Below are 18,666 nucleotides of genomic sequence, written 5' to 3'. Positions count from 1 at the left end.
CAAAGCTTAATTGTGTACTCTTCATTTTCACTCTCCGTCTGTTTTGCTGGGTATCCATCCGAAAAGCTGCCGGCTTGAAGTATCCATGACTCATATTCCGGCTGTCATTTACGGAATACAAGCCCACTGACCGTCGTCCTTCAATGTGTGAAAGAGAGAATAAGCTTTCACGCTTGTTGTTATTTTTTGGCGGAAACAACAAGCAATAGCTTTTTTTTAGGCAGCTTATAGGAGAGAGGGTCACTCGTACTCTTTCGTGCTAGTACTCCATGAGTGCAATCATGAGTATTGGTTTCTGGGTGACAAGGTTAGATTTGCTAGTTTGAATTTGGTCGCATTCGTTGATGTCAGTTTGATGGTAGGATGGTACTAATTCCTCGGTTGCATAATTAATTGTTGGATATGCTGAGGATGAATCATATTATAGTTTAGAAAATCCCTGACAGGTCTGTAGCCGAATGAACGGTTTATAAGTAACAAATATATCTCAATATCTCAATGTAACAATATTAATTATGAGCGCACGTGGTCGCATTGGTGTGAGTGCTTGAAGGATACACGAGAAAAGCTCTCCCACGAGAGGTACCTTGTACTCGCAAGAAAGGGCAAATTTTTCAGCAAGAGCAATGGTGTCGCCGCGTTGCGGATTGCAGTTCAAACGAGCCACGAACGAGAACGGGTCGGGCAAAAATTTGTTCTTACGCCATACAAAAAAAAGAACTTTTATGTGTAAATTAGAAGCAGTAGATGCAGAAGGAGAAGAATAGATGGAAACCAATAGTTGAGCTGCATCTAATAGTTTGATGTGGGAAAAGGAAATAAATTTCCTAGAAATACTTAGAAACCCGTGGTTCCATTTTTCCGCAGTGAAAAAAGTGTGTGTGCGCGAGAAGAAAATTGTGCGATTGAAGAACTGTGCAAATGTAGAATCCATCGAGAAAATTGACTCGAATATCCTTCTAAAATAGTGTTCTAACCGTGTGTACGCGTGAGCAAATATAAATCTGCCTTTCGATTTTTCTTCATTTTTGGAATAAATCTACAAGAACTCTTTTCGAATGGCTTTTTTCGTGCCTCATCAGTTTGTACCAGCCAATGGATATAATTTCCGCTACTACTCCTGCTTCTTTCTGCTGTCATAATTTGGTGGAGGAAATACTTCAACAGCGATAAGAAGAAATTGTGGATTTCCTAGCTACTACTGCTGCTGCTGCTGCTACCGCCGCCTGCTTTTTACTAATGTAGGAATTACTTGAGTTGATTTTTCTTGGTTGCCTGCTTTGTGGAAAGTTGCTGCTGCCTTTATGTAATTTTACTACAGAACGTGACCTGCAAGGAAGAAAAAGAAGCACCAGCACCACCCTTCCAGGAGGAAAAATCCTTTCGTTTCTTCTGCTTCGCCAAGGAGAGATTCTGTGAAATATTCAGAAAATTTCAGTGAATTTCGTTTTGTTGCTTTTAAGAATTTCGTTTAATTTTTTTTTCTATAGCACCGTTTGCCGATTATTTAGTTGTAGCAGTTCTAAGGTTCAATATGTTGAATATTTTGCAATGTGCATTGTAAATCGCTGAAGAAATCCTTGGAAAAGTGTGCAGAGAAGCCAGTTTATTGCAAAATCGATTTCGAAAACACTCATCAGTGTTCACAAGAAAAAGTGTATTGCTTTCATCAAAGTGGTGGCAAATACGGAAAAGAGTTGAAGCAGTTGTAACAAATGTTCCGTTTCTGTTCTAGTAATTTTCGAAATCGATCAAGTGCAGAAGTGAATCATCTCGAATACTGTGTGTTCCACGCCTAAAAACCTTCACAGATCAATAGCATAGACTTCGGGTCCAGTTTTTTTCACCACCATCTGAGGGCGGAGCAAAACCAACTTCAACGGTAATGTGTCCTTAAAGTTATTGCTACCTCCCTTTTCGCTTTGAATGAAGGAACGAACAAAAATGCTTACTGGCAAGCTTTCTGACTGAAACTTTTATGGTTCTCCTAATTGCTTCCAAAAGCTTTAATCGTGACTTTTCCATATTTTCCACAAACTCATTAATTGTGAGACCTCCACAAGGGCATTTGGGTCTTGGCGAGTGGCTATTTCGCTTTTCTCCCTTGCAAAGCCTTAAAAAGAACATCCTTTTTTGTTCTCGAAAATTATTGATTTTTCCTGCCGTGTACTACATCTCTGCAGTCCGGAGAGAATTGTAAGCTCTCCAGCTTTTGCTTCTCAGCTTTTGTTCGTAATAAAAAAAACAGTGCTCGTTCTCCGTGTGAAGCGCCCTTGTTTCTCTTGAGGAAAACTATCAATTTTAGCTTTCTCTCGTGTCACCTTTCCATGCATCCTGCATCGTTGAAAAATCTAAGCCCTAGGTTCTTCTAAATAGCAATAGTTGATGAATATGATTTTTGTGGTTCTCAGAAAGGCAATATACATAGTAAAAGATTTAAATTACTTGAGTGAGGTTCTTTACTATCCGACCGCTACATAGGCCTGATTCCATGAATCATCATTCATCATCTCATCGGAGCAATATCCGGAGAGTATTTTAGCAGCATAAGAGGTCTACACGTACATGTGGTCCTTCTGTGTGCGGCCGCGAAAGCAGCAGTGGAAGTAGAGCCTGAACAGAACCGTTCGATGTGTGTGCGAGTGAGAAAGAAACGGGTAGACACATAGAGATATCGATTTTCCGTGGCGCCCCGAATGCTGACACTATTTGATCTCTGCATTAAACTCCCCGTCGCTCTCTGGTCACCCTGCCGAACTTCAATTTGCCATAGCGAGCAGTCCTCACAACAGTTTCGTCGCAGTGCTCTGGGTTTCTGGTTGTTTGACTGGTCAGTTATTCAGTCAGTCGGTAGATCTGTTGTCGAAGCCGTGTTTTGCAGGATGCGGATGGGAAATGAGGTGATTGTTTTCGGCATGTCCGCCTGCTACTGTAAACCGAATCTAACTATTATAACTATAAACTATTCATGACATTTAGGTAAAACCATTATACATGCAAAGAGTGAAGTATTGGTGCAATAAGCCGTTTTGGAACAACATTCAAGACTCCTGAATAATCTACCAGGGATTACAATTGTAAAAAAATAAATCCACTCGGTGAATGTATTCAGTATTTGTATGTATTTAGAAAAGGTTCTCTTTGTTTCTGATAAAAATTCACTATTTGTTATAAATATTTTCTCATTTTCGATGGTAAAGGAATCTTTATTCAATACCCCCAAATAACCAGGGTATGTCTCAATCGAGTCAATTTGTTCTGACTCTCTCCTATGTGGCATTTGGAATTGATTTTTTTGTCCTCATTTTGACTGCTTGTTCCTTAGTGTCAAAAATCCTAACTTTTACTGAAAAACACGATTTTGAAGACATGTGGAATTTTTTTCGGGGATACAACAGAAAGCCATTGTATCAAACACTGTCGAATAATTCGACGTAAACATTTCATAAGGGCACATAAACCAATGAGAGATTCTCTTTGTTTACTTTCTCTTCTGTTAATAACACCTAAATTTTGACGTTCACTTACCAAATTTGTATATAGAATGAAAGAAAATATCTCCAGCTTTGTAATAGTATCATACATGTAACGAACAATTGCGTAATAACGCAGATATAATCGAAAGAGAAAGTAAACAAAAAGAATCTGCCAATTGTTTTAAGGCCCTTTTAAAATGTTCACGTCGAATTCTTCTATGTCTAAAAAAAACAATTTCAGTGAATTCGCTCTTATAGTGTTAGTTATTCTAACAATGCGGTGGTGATTGTTGGATGAGTTGAGGGAAACTGAACCCCAATGAAACTTTTGACGATTAGAAACGTCTTAATACTCAACACCGAAATTCAATTTGGATTGTCCCTAGTCAAACTAATGTTTTAAAAATATACGTGCGGCCTGCAGTTGGTAACCCTTTGAGCCACTTTTGTTGATTTAATTGAAAGAAAGCTTTTTTGGTCATTTTAAAATATTTATTTCACGTTGACGGCCATCGTTTTGAAGGTGTATCTTCAGGGTAACTATAAATTTACATACATAAATAAGTCTCAAATTATTTTCACTAGTTATAATATACAAAATTTTACTCACAACGACTACAAATATTTTTCGTCCAACAAATGACCCAAAAATCCATCGTAAATGACAACATCAACTTCTGATTCACTTGCATGTTTTGTTTCTTTTTCGCTCGTGTGAATTTTGCGAGTAGGGTGACAGGTACGTAAACATTTGGAAATGCTCAGAGGAATTTTTGGCATTGAAAAGACCTTACTCTTCACTATACGGGGCTGAGCATCAATTAAAAAAAAATAAAAACTAGTCGCATAACCTTTTTCTGGCCAAATTTTGAACGATAATAACTTATAACGGATTGATACAATTTAACAATCAATTCGAAAGCATTTAACTTCAACATGTAATGCTACGTTGTTTCAGTATTTCTATAGTATTCCATTGAAAAATTGGTTCGAATAGAACTATGTTGTCGCGAGCCAATCACACCATGCCGTAGTGATGTCATCTACCAGATTTCTCTCACACGACGGACGATTTCGATCGTTGCATTTGGCTTTTCATTCAGTTGCAGTTCTGCTTTGAACGGTGTAGGGAAGATTTACGTCATGCATGAAAATGTATTGCTCCGTTCTGCACTGCATGAGCCTTCACACAAAACGGAATCTATAAATATATGCTCTATCACATGTAGCTTGTCTAGCTACAGTAGTACTAGCTACGAAACATGTAGCTTGTCTAGTGAGGAGATGACAAAATTTAAAATAGCATCTATTCACTCGTTGGATAGTTACTTTTGTTCTTCGAAAACACTACTTCTACAGTGTCCCCTTAAAAATGGATTCATGAGTCGACGAGGTCATGTACACCGGAATCTTCATTTTCAATCGAAACACTGGTTCGTAAGTGGATTAAGTTCAAGATTATGTTATAAAAACAATTATAGATACTTTTTCTTTTTCATCAAATGTGTCAAAAACACAATAAACTATCTTTCGGCATATGCCAATAGCTAGTACTGTTAAACTAAACCATCTGCATTCAAATTAATTACAGGACATGGTCTGATTTTGTAAAATATTTTGGTCTAAACTTAAAATTCTCGCTTTCAAGAATAACATAGAAGGAATAAAGGCTAAAAGGAAAAAAATTAAAAAAATGCTTCAAAAAATTATGAATGAGTTGCACAGATTCACGTATACTAAATTGTTAGATATAATTTCACATAGTATTAGTTAGTACGTCGTATTCCCGACCGAAAAACAAGTAGGTTTACAATTTTTTTTACAAAAAAACTCACAGTATCGCGGAAACAAATTATTTCTTAATGGTCATAAGTAAATGAAGTAAACAGTCGAATACAAAATCCGTCATAGTTTTGTATAGCGTATTGATTGGACAATCTGTCACATGAGCATGAAAAATTTGCGGTGTATTAGTAGCCTTTTCTGCCACCATGGTGTTAATGTAATGTCTGTGGTCAATCTTAAGAGTGATCCATATTGGTACATAGTATATTAGATGTCATCCACAATTTTGACTAATTTTTCAGAAATATCGTCTGTATGTACATCCCTCACTGCACTTGCAATTTATCTTCAATCTATATGGAACCATTATTTGGCGAGAGATCTGCTATCTCTGGTAAATGTCAAAAAGCTGAGCTTTCTCACCGAGACAGCTAACCAATAGAACACGTTACTTATGATAGTGAACTGCTGTTCTATGGAACATGGGGGATAATTGATCGCTTACTTCACCTAGCTACTACATGTGTTTGTTTAGTATGTTGGTTTGTACTCGAAAATGACGCCTTCCGATAATGCCAATTGGATTTTCTAGGACGGCCTGTAATTCTGTTCGGTAGGTTGCTGTTTGAGGAAGCAACCTAACCTGAAGCTACATAGATGAATAAATATTTGTAGCCGGCCATAAACCGCAGCAGCAGTTTCAGCGAAACTAGGTCATGGTTCTCATCTCGATTAAACACTGTTTATTTGCTCACACAGCCTGGTCATGCGGTGGTATATGTTCTTTCCCTGTTACGGTTCGGTTTGGCGACTGAACACACAATCCTAATGCTATTAGCACAACTTTGACGAACCTACAGGATCATGATGATTTAATATGATTTCCGGTCCATACCGTATCCTTCACAATTGAATGCGGTTGACATTCGATAACCGATGTGGCCATGATCGTAAACCATCGTTTTTGCACTGTTGTCTCGTCAATAATTACAATCATTATAATAGTAAATATGCTCGCATCTCTTTCGCTTTTTTATTGTTGAATACGTCATTGATTTGGTGTGACATGTTCGTTTATCATTGGTAACTATTGTTTTGTATCCACTAGTTTGGATTTAACATTAGTGACAGAGAGCGATAATCGTATATTTGCAAAGAAAAAAGACAATGCTAAAAACTAACAAAATGATGACAAAGTTGCTATTCAGATTGTTCCCCCAAAGTTTCCACGTGGTCTACATACATGTAGTATCAAGTGGTCACCGTCGGAAATTTATGTGTAACTGAAAATGGGTCATTGAAACATTTAAAATTCAAGCCATCCTTGTTTAATCCTTGGTTCGTTCTTGGCTTGCATGACTGGTGTTGCTCTCATTTTGCTCTTCGCTCTCGGATTGTTGGCACCACCGCACAGTCGACTTTTGGATGCTGCAGGCGCCAACCATGAACTACTCCGGCAACCAGCCAACTAGTCAGCAGCCCGCCTCCCAGCCAACATGTCAAGAACGGAATGAGCCGCTGGCCTCTGACAACTTCGGTGCATATGCACTGTGACTAACTGCGAGTAGCAGTTGGCGTCAATCGTGGAAAATGGTTACAGTTTACAGCCTTCGCTTTCTGGTGCTGAGAATTAATGGATGCTTGTTTTTTTGTGGCTGGTTTGGATGCATTGTTTAGCGGTTTTTCATTGAAACAAAGCAGTGTTGAGGAATAACATTCAATTAGTTCAAATTGAAATCACGAATGACAAGACACTATTCCAATACATATGATTTAAATTAAAATTGAAAAACTGGACCATTGGCTTCTAGTACTCATTGCCGATGTGAAGATTCAACATTTCTTATGCCGGTTAGATTTCTTAGTGATGTATCCGATTTTCAAATTAAGGCCTCATAGGCTTCTACTACGAGGGTTGCTCGATAAGTTTTGAGTTATGCCAACACTTGTTTCAATATGGCAAATCTGGCATGCTGTTTATAGTCAGTTGCAAATAATCTAACAAGCCAATTGTCGTATGTTCGAGTACCGACTAGGAAGGATTCTTTGTGTCAATAGACCCGTAGCACTAGTTATGCAATGGTTCTGTACACCCAGCATCGTCTGTTGAAAGCGAATGGTCAAGTTCTAAAAACAGGAATGTAATACGAAGACTTGGTTTATATGCAAAATTCGTTTCGACCTAAATTGAAATTATCCCCAAAAATTTCTATGCCATGATTTATTACTGCCACCGTTCCAATAGAGCAACGGTACATAAAAATTTGTTTGCTAGAATTTTCTTGGGAAAAATGAGGCAAACGAACCACCAAAGAAGACTCTTTGCCTGTGGTCCCATGCGTAATTCCTTAATTTCATGCGGTTCCGACTTCCGGATCCGGAAATATAGGGTAAAGTGGGTTGAAAATTGTATACCATCACTGAAAATGGGGAAAAACCTTAAAAATTTTCACAATCGACCTCAAATCTTTTTCAATTGATATTTTTTATCAGTAGACGGTCAAACAAGCCGATTCCGGTTATTCTTTTAAGAATCGAAGAAAATTACTTTGAAGAATACCACAGTAATATATATATAGATATATATATATATATATATATATATATATATATATATATATATATATATATATATATATATATATATATATATATATATATATATATATATATATATATATATATATATATATATATATATATATATATATATATATATATATATATATATATATATATATATAAAAGTATGATTGATATGAAAAAGGTATCATTACACCACTAGGTGGATTAAAACAGGTTTTTTTTTGCATTTCATTGCTCGAACAATTATGAGTGTTATTTTATCATCTCGTGTCAAGTAACTAGTGTTACCACCTTTGATGTATATTGTATTTGAACTAGTGTTACCACCTTTGATGTATGTACCGGAAGCTGGAGACATGTTTGAATACTGATTATACCATATTAATCGAACTCTGTTAAGAGTGAGCATATTTAATCTAATAACCAGAAGATTTGCGATACGTACGAGATGCGCATGGCTTTGTCTAAACGGGCTCATTCTGTTGGTAGCAACAATGGATTATATGTAGACTTTTAGCTGTCATTGTCATTGGATCGGAAGTCTTACATCATTTGTGGTTTGTAGAATCATTGACCGAATATTTCAACCCATTGGAGAAAGGCGGATTAAACATAAACGTGATTAAAGTATATTGTATATATAGTATAATATTCAATAAAGTCACTCAAAAAACAATGTCGTTTGGTCTAAAGTTAATGTTGCCAGTTCGATTTCATACCAAGTGAAAAATTCTGTTCTAGATAATTAAGAGAGTCGCGGTAAAACTGTCTTTTCAATATTTTACAAGCAATTTGTACAAGAAAATAAATCATCGAACAAATAACGATGTTTTCAATGACGATTCATGACACTCACTAAAGACACCGCTGTTTCAGTGCTAACTATATATTTCTGTTAATGAATTTATAATGTTCCTTTAATATGCGAAAATTATTTGTGCACAATTTATTATCGTCAATTGAAAAACTTAACAATCCAAAGGCTATTTGCGCCTCTGTGATGGGTATCTGTTCTAAAATGACAGGTTGTCGTATAATTTGAAACTGTCAAGAATAAAAATCGAGCTTGATTATCGCAAAGCGAAGATTTAAAATCTGTTAATGTAATTTAAATTTAAATGTATTGGTGTTTTGTCAATTCATTGTGATACTTCAAATTAGATTTTTTGTCATGAACTTATAGAAGAATATCTGTGGGTGATAGCAAGTTCGAGTGCTTTTATATGAAACTGGATTATTCAGTGCAAAAAAAATATAGTTTATAATGACACTATGATTCGAATATTCTTTAATTTGAAACAAATTCGTTGAGCTGTTTTAAATATGGGATAGATCTCATCGTTGCGATTAACATGTTTTAGTCATAGATCAAGAATAGATCAACCCATATGAAAAAAAACAACGTTGCGAACAGCCTAACGAGTTTGTAACTTCAAATTTTCTAAACGTTTCAAGGGATTCCGGTTTTCGCATTTGTAATTTTTCAGTTATTAATTTTTATCCCTGTCAAATGATCCATATTTTATTATGTCATACATTTTTATTACGCGAACTATAAAAACGAAAATAAATCAATCATTAGATTTAAATGTACGACGCGGCTGAGGCTCACTAGGAAATTATTTGTACTTACTATCATTCTTCGGACAGGATTTTTCTAGACGCCAAGTAGCATCCGGCGGTAGAGAAAAATTAGCCAAGAATAGTACCACTCAGGGGCGGCGGAAGCGCTATTGGGAATATACTGAACTCCACACATGGAAAAAGACTGGGCGTGGAATTCCACACCTGGAAATGCGGTTTTTTTCACTTCGCTTCAACATAACCCCCCTGTCCTTCATACTGACTTACCTTCCTCACGTTTTTACTTCACTTTTTATTTACGCCCTTGGAGCCTGGAGGGTTTCTTCTTTAATATCGTTAACAGATGAAAATCTTAGAGCTTCCAAGAGTTATTGAAAACAAAGTTTTATTTGAAAAAAAAAGTTTTCTTTTTCCATGTCATTTCTCATGTTTCGAGACTATTATCAGAATGATAAAATTCCACTTTCGTGAAAATCCGTTATCATATAAAAGAATCTGCCATATAGCCATGAAATTGCTATCAAGTTATTGTTTGAATTTCATAGGTTACGTTTTTTGATAAAAATTTCGTACACAGAAAGCAATAATGAAATTTACACGACATGTAATCAATAGAAACATAGAATAGAGTTTACATTTGAAAGTAAATTTATGTTTAATTGCCTGCCAATGAGCATGAAAATAGATGTAAATTCACACAATTTTTTTTTCTGTGTAGTATAGTAAATTTTGTTCTGTAATTTTATTCAGAACTTGTTTTTAAACATTTCATGTAACAACTGTTGAAAAACACATTTGAAATATTTTCAGTATAAACCAATCTATACTATAACTAGTCACATCACATATATTTGCTATTTTATCGATTCGTAATTCATATGACAAGGGATTACAAATTAAATTTTCGTTTCAATCATTGATTTAACGTACCGATAGAACGGGACAAACTGACGACAAATTGGCCGGCAATAGATTGTAGTCATTCAAAATGTGAATTTTTCCTTTCTCGTTCGATACTTGGAGACTGTTGGGATATTCATTCGGAAAGATAATCAGTTTTATGTTGGCCGGGCAGTCTAGAAATTTATACTAAATTTTAACTTCTCCTATGATACTTGTGCACGCAGTACACGAAGAGTTCCAAGATGTGTATTGTGCAATTGTTGTTTCTTATCGTGATAGCTAAAAACAATAGTGTTACAGTTAATATATCTGTTGATAAGCTAGGTGAACAAATTGTTGTTTTCTTATGCTGTCAGTTAGCTGAGAATGGAGATGGCGAAATGCAAAATTAAGTTGCTTCAAAACGTTACATGTTGGACACTTTAAGTGATAAATTAACCTCACTTATGTGAGTGAAGCACTTGCCATTTCATGTAAGTGAATGTATACAAAGCAAGATTAGGATTATTCATAAAACTAGTTTTGACTGAACTGACTGTACCGATTAGAAGTTGTAGAATGACTATCTGGTTCAAATTCATTTTGAACCCGGGTGACTCCAGTTACAGGATCCTGAAAAAACTGGAAAAAATCATTCTGCGTATAGTGTTTCCGAACAGTTTACAAATAAAATTAAAAAAAAACTGACTACAACCTTTGTCCGATGTACGTCATCTATTTAATCGAAGTTCCCACATATTTGATTTTTAAATGTCTCCAACGCGGTATAAAATTTTTACTATACTCAATCTCAAGCAGTTTTTATTTCATTTTCATTTCTTAAGAGATAAGTTCAGTTATAGTTGGTATTTTTCAGCTTCATCGAGATCTTCCCAACGCAGAAAAAGCTTCCCCATATACTTATTTGTATCTATGCGAAGGTTCTTAAAAATGGTTGAAAAACAGCGCGAAAATGTTTTTTTGTAAAAACTGCTCGAAAAACTTCTCGATAAACTGCTCGGGAAAACTGCTCGAATAATAACATTAGAAAGAGGCGAACGGAGCATAACATAAATTTACAAAAGGTCCATTTGTGGATGCGCACAGCAACCTTCTCTAACCTTAACCATAGCGAACAGACATCGAAGTAGAGATTCGCCAGTGGAGTCACTTCGAGCAGCACTGCAATCGCTTATGGGCAAAAAACGCAAAATCGAACGCAACGGTAATATTTAACGAATTTTCACTTGTATGCGTTACACAAGTTTTTTTCAAAGAAGTTTGTATGAGATTGGATGTCTGTTCTCTGTGCTTCAACTTTGGCGAACCGCTCAGAGTAAACGTGGGTTCAATACTTCTCGTTTTATGCGATGGCTCCGTTTAAACAGTAGCGTCTATACTTTATTTTATGCATAAGTCGTCTCTGTTAGGGGAAACCATTGAAACGGCTTGAAAATCAGGGAGAACTAGAGATCGATCGTTATTCATAAGGTTTCAACCACTTTTTACCTAGAATATACAGCTTTACCTACTCGAATATCTACGTAGAAATATTTTTAAGCAGTTGATGCATATCGAAAAATTGTTTAATTTAGTCGAACTGTAGTTGTTCAAAACCTGACCACTCCTATGTAGAAAACAAAGATTTAGTCCAACGTCAAAAATATATACACTGAGGTCTTTTTTATGCGGTTTTTTTATGCGACTTTTTTATGCGAATTTTCAGAGTTATGCGAAGTTTCAGAGTTATGCGGTTTTTTATGGGAATTTTCAGAGTTATGCGGTTTTTTTATGCGAAGTTTCAGAGTTATGCGGTTTTTTTTATGCGAATTTTCAGAGTAATGCAGTTTTTTATGCGGTTTTTTTATACAGTACGTAAACTCGCATTAAAAAAGACTTCAGTGTATTGCGGATGCTCTTGTGATTATTAGTTCAGCTCATCTAGATATATCTTTTCAGCTCAGTTTTAAGGCGTTTTAACAACCCTTAGATCACAAGAATAAAACTATATTGACGTTCTAGTTCTGTTCGAGAAATTTCATTAATATTATTGATTTATTGTGCAGTAATTTTTGCATTTTCAAAACTGTTCAATGTGAAAATTCATAAATATTTTTTTTTTAATTGAAGTAGTCGCTTTGCACTAGTGTTACTGCCACGTACCTTTTATTTTGCATGTCTGCAATGTTTATTGCCTTTCACGACTAGTTACTTCCTGCTTATTTTATTCCAAACTACCTTCACCAAGGTCGACTTCCTAATCATTTATTCAAATGTATGCCATTTAGCTATAATAGCACGACAAACTGTGAGAACGTTCACTACCCTTATCCCTATTCCCTTGCCTTGTATATAAAAGAGAGCGCTGATGTTTGGTGCATTGTTGCATTACGATAATAAATCAACAAAAACTCCCAGGCTTACTGTGCGTACTATATTATTAGAATAAAATTTTGATGCAAAAATTTTTATCGCCGAATTTACGATAAATCTGGAATTAAATCGTTTCCATATTTCACTACATAAACACAATTTTAGAAATTGACAACAAAAAAGATAACAAAATTAGTGTCGGATTACTCCTATTCTGATGAAACTTTGTCTTCGAAGCCGTAGCTCACAGGCTCACAGGTACGGTGCTAGATTCAAAAGTCGGCAAAAGAACGGGTGTCTCAAAGTCACCCCGTTTTTAAGGGGGGATATGTTTTATTGCTTGTACTCTTTTTAGATCCTTACAACTCATAAAATGTTAGTTGTATGAAAATAGGACCCAGGAAAAAGTAATGCGAAATCGACTGACCACACTAAAAAATACGCACGGAGAAAAAATTGAACGCTTATTCAGGAATTAGGAAACTAAGTAAGCTTATCAAAAAAATGAAATTAAATTTCCTTTTTTTTTCTTAGAATTAGACGTTCTTTAGGTATTTCTAGAAGAAATCAATAGAGTTTGTTCGAATTACGCATCACATCCATCCAATAATCCATACATTGTCAGCCATCACAGAAACTTCTCGAAAATTTCCAATATAGGGAACGGCTCCCTTTTTCATCTGAGCTTCCGTTCATTCTTTCATGTCATAATTTTCAACATGAATCATATCTTTCAACGTAATTGAACCAAACTGTGAAATGTTTGAAAACGTTTATTCAAGTTTTTGTCACACTTTCCCATTGGAAAAATGGTTTTAAAACCTTTAGCGATCGTTTTTTCCATTCAAAATAAACTCACTTCATTATTTACACAGAAAAAAATTATGAATTTTACAGGTGACAGAATTCTACAAACGATACAATTCACAACTACTTAATTTTTCAAATGACGTAATATTCCATTCGCACAGAATTTTACATGCTCCGTGTGTAATTTGCACTCGACTACCAAGTGCTGCTGTATGGATTTATATTGATCAATTATTCAATGAACAGATACGAGCTCTGCAGTTCAGTCGAGTAACCGATGTGCTTGTGATCTAATGTTTCTCGGTTCAAGTTGCGCTGCTGCTATCGATCTTTTGTTTTCTATTTCATTCGAATTCAAGCCATGTAATTTTCAAATCACACAATTTTATATGCTCTTGAATATAAATTTGTATGTAATACGACGCTCCATTTATGTACATCTAATAAAATGTAAAATCACAAGATGTTTTCGAACTGTGTAGGAAACACTTCCGTCTCAAGTTTTACAGTGTTAAATACTAATAAAACAACCATTGCGGTAAACTTAGTAACACTGGTTTTAATCTGATATATGTCAACATAACGCTGTTAAGTGTGTGCGTTTCATCGGCTGTGCACAGAGATGCCGGCATGAAAAAAATATTCCATAATAAAATGATGTTAAAAGATAATTCTTCATATCTCCGTAAGTCAGGTAGGTTTAAAATTACAATATAAAAGTTTGTCAATGTTCATCATCAAATATCTGCACAAAAGATTTCCATTTTAGTATGTGATTTGTCCGTTGATAAATTAACTCGTCATTGCTATCAAATACTAACTGATACTCAGAGAGAAAAGTTTAATTTTTTACTTCTCATAGTTGGCATTGGGCCCTTTTTAAGAAAAATTCTGACATTTTAAACTTGAGAGTGTGATAGTGCAATATTTTGTTTTGATTGCTGTCGCCATTCCTAATTAATAGGATGAATAAAGGACCAACGATAGGGTGAATAAAAATCAATTGAGATGAAATTAGGAGCAGGATAGTGAACATGTTTGAAGTGCTTTTAACGGGTTTTTGAATACTAGTTTGATTCCCAACAGATGTGAATCAATTCACAATGTGGAGCAAAGTGAATTAAGCAGAAATATGAAATATTTATAGTGATTTTAGTGGCTAAATCCTGTTTATGAGGTAACATCCCTACAAATGAGATAAAATAGGGAGCCGTTACCCTAAATCGAAAGCTTGTGCTTTTACCTTGAAAGTTTTGCGATGATTAAGGCGTTAAATATAAAATCAGTGCGGTGAATCGTGAAAGAAAAAGTAAAAAAAGAGAAACTGTCATATGTAGTTAGACCCTTTTGTCGTGGGACTGTCGAATGAAAAAAGTCTAATTTCAATGTGTTGTTTGATACGTATAGTGATACATTTGGTCGAAACAGTTATGTTAAGTGATAGTGCAGTTGTAGCAAGTGTGTGTTTAGTAGTGAGAGTGCTATTTATTGAATAATGTTGATTCGCGAAATTAAAACTGCTCAAGCGGCGGAAACTGAGAATTTACCGTCCCAAAATACAACAATATTAATCGATCGAAGCGCCATCTGCATAACATTGTCAATGTTAACAGATTTATCTGGAATGTGTAAAAATTTACAAGTCAATCGCGTTATTCAAGGTGAATATCTAAAATTGGTCTGCAGCAAACCCATCCCTGAGAGTTTGTTTTATTTTTTCAGTAGTCGTGTTTCACCTCGCGTTATTAACATCAATGCGAATAGGAGAAAAATGATACTGGTGAGATCGTTCCTTAGAGATATTTTTTTTTTATTTATAATGTCTTATTAAATTTCTCCTGAGTATCGAAAATCAGCTTTTGTTGAGATCAGATTGTTTACCAAAACATATCCAGTTCTCTTTACCTCCCTACTAACACCTATCCTATCCCGTGATGCGGTTCCTAGAAACAAAGAATATCGGACTAACATTCCTTCCTTTTCCTCAGTAGCACAGCCTCTGGTCGTAACCGGCGTCGTTATTGATTTTTCAATGAAAAGGTAGTGAGTGGGTATATACAGTGGAAATAATTTGCTTCTCCCAAGCCTCACTTTCTTGGTTCATTGTACATTTCCACTCATTTGGTCAATCACGAAGTGCAACTACGGGCGATATACTTCGGCTCAGCTTAGTTTTTGTAAAAATGAAATAAATAATTTTCTAACCATCAAATGTTGACGGAATATTTGTTTTTTTCAAATATTCATAAATATTTGTTGTTGTAAGCGGCCGTACCGTGAGATTTTATAAAGTACCCCGCTTAGCTCATGGGCAGCACAAAATAAAATTGTTTAGATCGTTCTGAACAATTGCTTTCAAATATGTAAGATAAAAGTAATTTTTAATAGAGGTAATATTTACGTTATTCATTACTCAATAAATATTTAATTTAAATAGTGAAAATAATCATTAAACCAAAACAGTCCCTGATTTGCCCTCCCTTCCCCTATATGAGATGACTACTGGGGCCGAAATGAATGGGGGTACCGTTAACTGGTTCATGGTGAGATGTTAGTTTATCTATGATCCAACTGGAAAATATATAAAACAACACTCAAAACTAGGATTCAACTGTTACCCCATCCGAAAATTCAAGTGCACTCGCCTATAGACAAAATCGATACATGTTAGCAGCGGAGTGTCGTTAGCTGTTTTCACAATGTTCGAATACTACTACAGTAGGTTGCATTTACGGATCACGTTCAACCATAGAATAATGTTCGAGTGTGGTGCAATAATACCTTACTGAGAACTACTCATGCTTAAAACACTGAGGTGTGTTGAAATGCTGCCAAGCTACATACTTTGCTTAAACTCGACAAAGCGAATGCTAATCCAATAAATTATTGTATTGGCGGGGTTATATTCGAACCTGTTCTATCTAGGTCCAAACGTTCATATGCGTTGATTCTGGAATTCTGTTAGCTGTTAGGTTTTTTTTCATCAAATTGATCTTGAATCTCAGGGAAGTTTATCAATGAACGAAAATTAATGTCCGCAAACTTGTGAATGAACGAAAACTTGTTTGAAATATTTTCCTTTTTCCTAAATATTATTAGAAGACCATCACCATAGATGATTAATTGATTTTTCAAAAGATGTCGGAAGGTTGCACTATAAGTTTCAAGATACGGCAACACTTATTTCAATACATCTAATCTAATATCAGCATCGTTTCTTTTTCAACCTACTTTGCTCCGACTTTCGGCCTTTTTAAATCGTCGCTTATAAAACACATTTTTGAAATTGATGGTTTTAACCAGGGCCGCCGAGAGACAATTCGGGCCCGGGAGCTTCAATATTACGGGCCCTATGAGAATAAAACAATAATAATGCATGTGACAATAATGCTTGCAGTGGATCCTGGTCAGCAGTTCAGAATACAAGGCGCTGGTCGAACAAGCCAAATGTTGTATGTTCAAGCCCTGACCTAAAAGCATATTTAATGTGTCTATGATCGTAGCATTGGCTGTGCAGTAGAAGTCTTGTAGACTTATGAGTGTGCGACGTCTGAGATAAGGTCAAATTCCGCATCGAAATGTAAGTATCTTGATCGATACTTATGATGAACTATGTTCAATCTTCGACTGTTAAAATAAACAACCTTTTCTTGCATTCTGTTCAGCGAAATTTTTGCAAGAAAAAAATTGATTCTTAGAATTTCAAGCCAAAGTCAAAGCATTATGTTCCTTTTATGGAATTTGGCTATTCTGTTTCAACAGCCGATCCATAGCGTACAGAATATGGGACTCTATAATACAATTAAAAAAAATTAAAATCACTTAAAAAATTTCCCTTCAATCTTTGAAGGCTCCATTCAGAATATCCCACTATTTACAGAATATCCCACTAGTACTAATTGTTTGCTATGCGAGCTAGGAAATTCTCATAAATTGGTATGTGCTTTAGAATCTTCGCATGTGCTTCAAAATGTGCTTGTAAGTTTACTTCAGCCTTTAGGATCTGAGAAGATTTTTCTAGCTTGTTTTTGTCCAATATTTTCGAAATTTTTGTACAGCTGTAGTTCGTTGCTTATATTGAGATAGTTCTTCACGAGAGTTAGGTGTTATTCGCCTCTTTTGTACAACATGAACTTTATTCGTTTTTACCATTTCAAAACATATTTGGCGTAGTGGCAAGATGCTAAATTAGACCAGAATAGCGAGGGATCGTCATGGTTGCGTAGGAATGGTAACAATCGCTTCTTTAGGCATTCGTCACGGTACATTTCCTTGTTTACCGTTCAGGTAGTGATGAAGCTTTGGCTTTCTCAACCACAGCTGTATATTGCTTGCCAAACTATTTTTTGGGAAAAGTTGCATTTTTCTTCGTCCTGATGTGCTCTTCGACACCGTTCCGTTGCATGGTAGTATTAAAAGACATTTCAGAAAGCTGCTGAAATTCTTGCTGCACAAAAGTTGCATCGTCCATTCGCGATACAATTTGCTTGGCCGGGTTTTAACCGTCATATTTTGTGTATCATTCCGGTTCGGTGCACTTTTCACCTTGAACGACTTCATATCTTGCCGGTGCTTAAAAATATTGCTTTGGCGCTTACTCTTCTTCCGACTCCATTTTCGATCAAAAGCTTGTAGTATCACTAAGCATTGATTTTACACAATGAATAGACATACGTTCAGCAGTTTGCAAAATACTTAATTTCATTAATGAAGTATTTTCAGTGATATACGTTTTTAGGGGCGTCGGCCTAAGTAACATTGTCGTTACTTTGAAATGAAATTTTGCAATACACTTCTGGCTGCTTTTGGACAATGTTCCAGAAAATTTTACTCATACAAAAATAAGAATTTATAACATTATTTGAATCGATACAAAACAGCTACAACTATAAGTAAATTTTGAATAAAAAATATTCCATCTCAGTAATCGAAACGATAAACGTAGACGTTTTCGGTTACTCAACAACTACCTGAAATCAATACTGTTTTCAATTTCAAGAACACTCGAAACTCACTGGTCTTTGTATCTTCAAGGCGTCGAAAACCGATCAATCAGTATGTTACCCACGCTTAGCGTCCACTGGGATTGTTATTCATTATACCCTCATCTTCTCACGAGCCATACACCAAGCCAATGGTTTGGTATACCCTTTTGCAGCGCAGTATATTG

General features: G+C 35.5%; 1 protein-coding gene across 50 annotated transcripts in view; it reads left to right on the top strand.

Moving 5' to 3' along the window:
• The first annotated feature begins 643 nt into the window (after nt 1-643).
• LOC131434538 (sodium channel protein para) overlaps nt 644-18,666 on the top strand; it is a 198,337-nt gene continuing 180,314 nt past the window's right edge. For all 50 annotated transcript variants that reach the window (XM_058601349.1, XM_058601321.1, XM_058601352.1 and 47 more), the window contains exons 1-2: nt 644-1,241; nt 1,491-1,882. The gene's annotated coding sequence lies outside the window, so the exon portion shown is untranslated. The remainder of the gene's footprint in view (nt 1,242-1,490; nt 1,883-18,666) is intronic.

Source organism: Malaya genurostris, chromosome 3, assembly GCF_030247185.1.
Source record: "Malaya genurostris strain Urasoe2022 chromosome 3, Malgen_1.1, whole genome shotgun sequence".
Lineage (NCBI taxonomy): Eukaryota > Metazoa > Arthropoda > Insecta > Diptera > Culicidae > Malaya > Malaya genurostris.
Note: the sequence above shows the minus strand (reverse complement) of the source record. Positions and strands in the feature narration are given on the sequence as shown.